Below are 6000 nucleotides of genomic sequence, written 5' to 3'. Positions count from 1 at the left end.
TTGACATGAATTTAGAGCATAGTTAGAACTTTAAGACATTATAAGCTTTATCACTTATTCCTCAAATGTATACTATAAAGATAAGAAAGTTAGAATAACAAATATGTTCCATTGTTTTGCCAAATATCAGAAAAAATATAGTTATTTAATAGGAAGGGAAAGAAAACAATCAATTTGTAATTTTGTTTGCAAAAAAGTTCCCTTTGAAAATAGCTTTTGAGTAAATTACCTTTTATCACTAACCATTTTGGGAAATGCTATTGTCTATTATAAAAAATTATATTTGGACCTGAGAGATCCAAAAGCTTTAGTGTGTCTTAGAATCATAGTTGCAAATACTCAAGAATACTAGTTACACTTTCAACATCTATCACCCAGCTATGTCAAATACACTATTTGTTATAAAAGTAAAATAATGTGTCTGAATTACAATGGTACATCACATTTTATTTCCTACTTGTAAATGTCTACATATTCATTACTGTGCTGTTATTGTTATCAGGGACAATCACATTATATTGCAGGAAAATATTTCAAGACATTTAGTGAGTAAATAACAATTGAGGAAAATCAAGTTTACTCACTGTTAGATAGATTCAAGTTCTACTGGCAAATCATTGTTGGAAGAGAATGCATGATATTAGTAGTCACTCAACACAGAGAAAAGAAGAGCTACACATACCTGATGGACAATAGAAGCCTCAGTATTTCTGCCTCAGTACTTTCCAATTTCCCCTCTACATTTAGCTTCCAATTTGAACATAATTGTATGTTTGGACTGTGTCATCATTTCCAGTAAGGAAATAAAAAAATCCTTGTATTTAATATTTAATAATATTATTATAATTATTTAACATATGATATAAATGTATTATACTGTTAATATTAATAAATAGTTAATAATATTTCCAAACAAAAATATGCATGCTTTGTACAGCCATCTCATCAAGTTGGACCACACTGTATTGCTTTCCAAGGTCCTGAGTTTTCCTCTAAGACCTTATATTAGGGTGCTGCCATCTTGGCATTCTATCTTCAGCCTCTTGTCTGATCTACAAATACGTTCATGCACTGAAGATCTAAATATTCCTCTCAAGAAGCTTTTTTGTTCTACTTCTCACAGCTAATGTTTACCTTGACCCCTTCTTTTCCCTCACTAACACAATTACTTTTCCCTCTAGTTTCTTGTATATGGGAGAAATAATTGTTTTGTATTACTGAACTTCCTTGTCTTTCATGTTTTATTTCCAATCACACACTATCCTATAGCTTTTTATACACAATTATTCATTCCTGCCCTCTTATTTTTAATACTATTGGCCAAAAAGAAATTTTGATAGTCAAATCTGGTTTATTGTTATTGTTATTGCTATTATTATTATTTAACATTTTATCTATCTTCACATTGCTGGGCATCAAAACCCGGGTCTCATGAATAGTAATAGAGTGAGCCATGTTGAACTCCAGCCTTATTCTCTCACTGGTTTCTTTTTAGAAACTTTTGCTAGAATTATTCCTAAACAGAGATTCAAGATCAGTTCTTTTAAAGTTCAGCCTCATATGCAGGCTTTATGTTGATGATGATTGTAATTATAACAATTAGAAACCTAATGCTTCTTTCTTCTCCATTCCTTTGTGTAGCATTCCCATCCTTTCAAATTCTGACCCCAAACTTTTCCACCTGACATTTGTCCTTGTTGCTCCTATACCGGCTATTTCACACTACTAACTGTTTCTCAGGATCTCAACGAGTTTAGGAGTGTTCTTTTCTACATCAGGAAATCTATCACATCCAATCTTTTCTAGTAGAAGCCTTATCTATTATTTAAGGCTCAGCTAAAACCCCATCTTCTCTATAAGTCCTTCCTTAATTCCCTGATAAGTTGATTCCCTCCTATGAACTGAGCTTGAAAAGTTTCTTTACAGAAACAAGCTGTATGGGCAAAAGTTTGCTTCTGACCCAGTTATTTTCTTCTGTATGTGCATGCATGAGCGCGCGCGCGTGCGCGCGCGCGCGCACACACACACACACACACACACGCACAAATTTAGGCAGTTTATACATTTGGCTGGGCTAAAAAACAGTTGTATGCTAATTTTTGACACAGGGTTATTATTGATTACAAAAGATCTATTTTTTTATTTATTGTCATTTACTCCCATTGCTCATTTCCCTTTCTTTCTCCTCATTCAATGCCAGTGTTTTGGGAGCTGTGAGCTAAGGGGGAGGAGAAGGTGCTGTCAATGCACCTTCTTATAAAAGGATGATATTAGCTTTCCTTTTCTACCTTTTGCCTTTCTGCCATGGATGATGCAGCAAAAAGGCCTTACCCAGATTCTGATCCCACAGTCGTAGACTTCCTATCCTCTAGACTCAGAAGTCAATACACTTCTGTTCATTAGAAATAAACCCAGTCTGTGGCATATTTATTTTATCAGCATGAAATGAACTGAAATCCACCACTTTGCCAATCCTTGATAAGGTCCACTGTTCCTTGATTGAGAGTTACCTCAGGAGAGAATTGGAAAAATAACAACCTTTTACTATGCACAATTAGTTACCATAGAAACATTGTTTCAATAAGTTGGCATGGTAACCACCCTCTCCATAATTCTGAGGAACCTGAAGAGTAAGTCTGAAAATTCTAGCACATTTTAGAAGTCTGTTGTTTCCTATTCCTTCTCAATATTTTCTGTGGATTCTTATTTATTCTCCTATTTATAATCATGCCCTGGTTAGTATTTTTGTTACTACTATTACTATGCATATAAAATAAGCATTTTCCATGATCAGGGCTTTTGAAGTTATCCAACTTAAAGAACAACCATGGAAAGTTTTTCTCTTGAGCTAACTCCCCTTGGCTAAATATCCCACTTTCAATTCTTCAAATTTATTTTCACATCAACGATACTCATTTTAACGAATCAGATATAAAACATAGTAAATATATTGTCTTGATCTGTAGGCATTACTGAAATTCTATTACTAGGTAGCAGAAATAAAGGTAAATGCTTCAGTAAATAGGGGTCAGTGCTGACAAACACTCCTTGTGCACTCAATTTAGTTTATAGTAACTATTATAAATTGGGGAAGAGTGGTGAAGGGATTAAAAACATATAATCGGCCTATTATCACTTTCAGAACTTGATAATTTAATGCTTATATTATCTGCTTAGCTAAAATTTTAGTTTAAAACATGTGAAATTGCCACTTTATAGGGAAAATGGACTGAATATTAGGGATTATATATAGTTTAATCTAATGCTGTCCTGATTTTTTAAGTTAGTATGTAATGTGGTTTTTATTCACTCTGAGGCTGTTTCCCTTTTTATTCTCACCCATTAATTGTGTGAAATAATGGGTCTCATTATGCTATTTTAATACATACATATATAACATACTTGCAATGTATCCAGCTGCTCTATTATACTCCCTTGGACACCCTTTTTCTGAGACTGTAAATTTCTTAACAGCAAGATTTATATCTGATTCATTTTTGACATCTGTATGATTTCTTGAAGGTAGATTTTTATATTAGACATATTTGTAAAGGATATCCTAAATTTTCTAGATGGATGATAATAGTTTCCATTTTAAAGAAATAATGGTGTGTGTGTATGTGTGTGTGTGTGTGTGTGTGTGTGATATGTCTGTATGTCTTTGCTCATAAGAAGTTTTTGTGGGAGGTAATACTAGTGATGATCTTCTAATAGGAAAGCTAAAGTATTTAGAACAAATCTCCCCTTGACAACTAATGTATCCATGAATTTAATCCAGATCAAAGGACTATGAGGGAAACTCGAGCCAGGAGGCTTCAGAATAAGATAGATCAGAATAAGATAGAATATTAGAAATTTCTTATTCAGGAGGCTGAGATCTGAGGATTGTGGTTTGAAGCCAGCCCAGGCAGGAAAGTCCTTAAGATTCTTATCTCCAATAAACTACTCAGAAAAATCCAAAAGTGGTGCTTTGGCTCAAGTGGTAGAGCACTAACTTTGAGCAAAAGAAGTTCAGAGACAGTGCTTCCCAAGCCCAGAGTTCAAGCCCCAGGACTGACAAAAAATAACCCCCGAAACAACACATTTCTTTTGTGTGGTTCTATGAATGAGAAGAGTCAAGATAATTAAGGAAACTCTATAATCTGAAAAAGAAAAGAGCACAGAGAATCAAGCAATATGTGACAGGACATCTAAAAAGCACAGAGAAACAAAAAGTTAAGTCGCAACAGGGGAAATAGTCTGCAACTCCAATCCTGGATCACTGATGGAGGGAAGAATGGAAAGCTACACCACAAGGCAAGCATAGCAGTCCTGATTACAGAAAAACAGTCTTTTTTTGCCTTAGGAGAAACCCACAGCTTCACAAGCTATTAAATCCAGTGTGGAAATTTGCTACATGGCAAGCCACCACTGGAAGAGACATTCATTGCACCACCTTCCAAATCTGTAATAAGATAGCTATTGTTTGAGACTGAACTTCCCTAGGGCCCTGAAAACAAGGAGTCGTCACAGGTCAGGAAGACTGGGGATGCCCTGACACAGTCAGGGTATGACATAGCCAGAAGGCAGGACTGGATATGGAAGTAGACAGATATGGAACTCAGAGGAGTTTAGCAGAGGGGAGTCTGTGCCATTCAAGTTTTGGTGGTTAGGGCACTGCCCTCTATGGGACCCAGTGAGCCCTACTGTCTGTGGGCTGCTCTAGAGAATAAGTTCTGAGTCTAGGGATGGCAGGTGGCTCGGCTGGTCTCTGTTGTGACATGCCTTCCAGCCTACCACATGTGGTTTTTCAATGAATGAGATCGAGAGCTCTAAGAGTAGGTCTGAAAAATTGTTCAATGTCCACAGCCATGGCTTGCTGTGGGTGGAGGCTGAAAGCACCAGAGCCAGGAGCCAGTGGGGCCAGTTCTCTAGGTTCTTTCTAGCTAGTGAAGAACTTGGTACCTTGTGTGATTTCCTGTGTGATTTCATGTCTGGGAAGTCCATCACCTTGGAATTTGCTGACCCCGGTGAACAATCTGAGCAGCCTTTTAGAGGAAGAACCCATAGGCACCTGTGACTCCTGCCATACAAACAAAGGAAGCTTCTAAGGGGAATGTTACTCTGTCACTGAGGAATACTCTCCACTGACCTGGCCTTACCTCACAGCCAGTACCAATCTGCACGGTGGGCACAGAGGACTACAAAGGACCCTATCACCTGTGCACAGAACTAGTGACTGCAAAGGTTAGGGGACTCCTGGAGAGACTTCTCCAAATCTTTGTCCTTTACTTTTTGGTTTTGGATGTATTCTTTTAATTTAATGTTATTGTAAAGATGCTGTACAGAGGGGTGACAGTTACATGAACATTAGTACATTACTTGTAGGTCATTGTGATCCCTTCTCTTGTTGTCCCACTATCCCTCCCCTCCCCCACCTCTCACACACCTCCCCACACCCCCACCCCTGCCTGAAGTTGTAAGATTGGTTTCCAAAATATATTGTCCTATGGGTATCCTTGTTGCAATGGGTCATCCTGTGTCCTTGTTTCACCGTTTTGTTATTCCCCTTCCCCGCCCCAGATTAGACAAATGTATATACAAGATGCAGGGTACCCAAATCCAGTAGAGTGACAACAGGGGCCATACCATAGGGGGAAGAACGTACAAAGGATACAAAAAAATCTCATAGAACATATAGTACATAAAACAACAACAAAGAGACCTCTTGTATCCATATCTTGGGGTTCATTTCACTTAGCATCATCTTATATGGTCAAATGTACATAACTTTTGAGCTTTTAAGCTCATATTGCAAATAAGGGAAACCATGTGACCTAAATTTCTAGGGCTCCTTGGCACAAGCTGAAATTTTCTTCATGAAGACCCAGAAACACAAAAAAAAAATCAAAGAAGGGTTGGACAAATGGGATTGCATGAAACTGTAGAGCTTCTGCATGGCAAACGACATAGCTAGTAAGAACAATAGAAAGCCTGTGAGCTGGGAGATCTTCACTAGCT

Source organism: Dipodomys ordii, unplaced genomic scaffold (assembly GCF_000151885.1).
Source record: "Dipodomys ordii isolate 6190 unplaced genomic scaffold, Dord_2.0 Scaffold17, whole genome shotgun sequence".
Taxonomy (NCBI): Eukaryota; Metazoa; Chordata; class Mammalia; order Rodentia; family Heteromyidae; genus Dipodomys; species Dipodomys ordii.
This window is presented reverse-complemented; position numbering follows the sequence as displayed.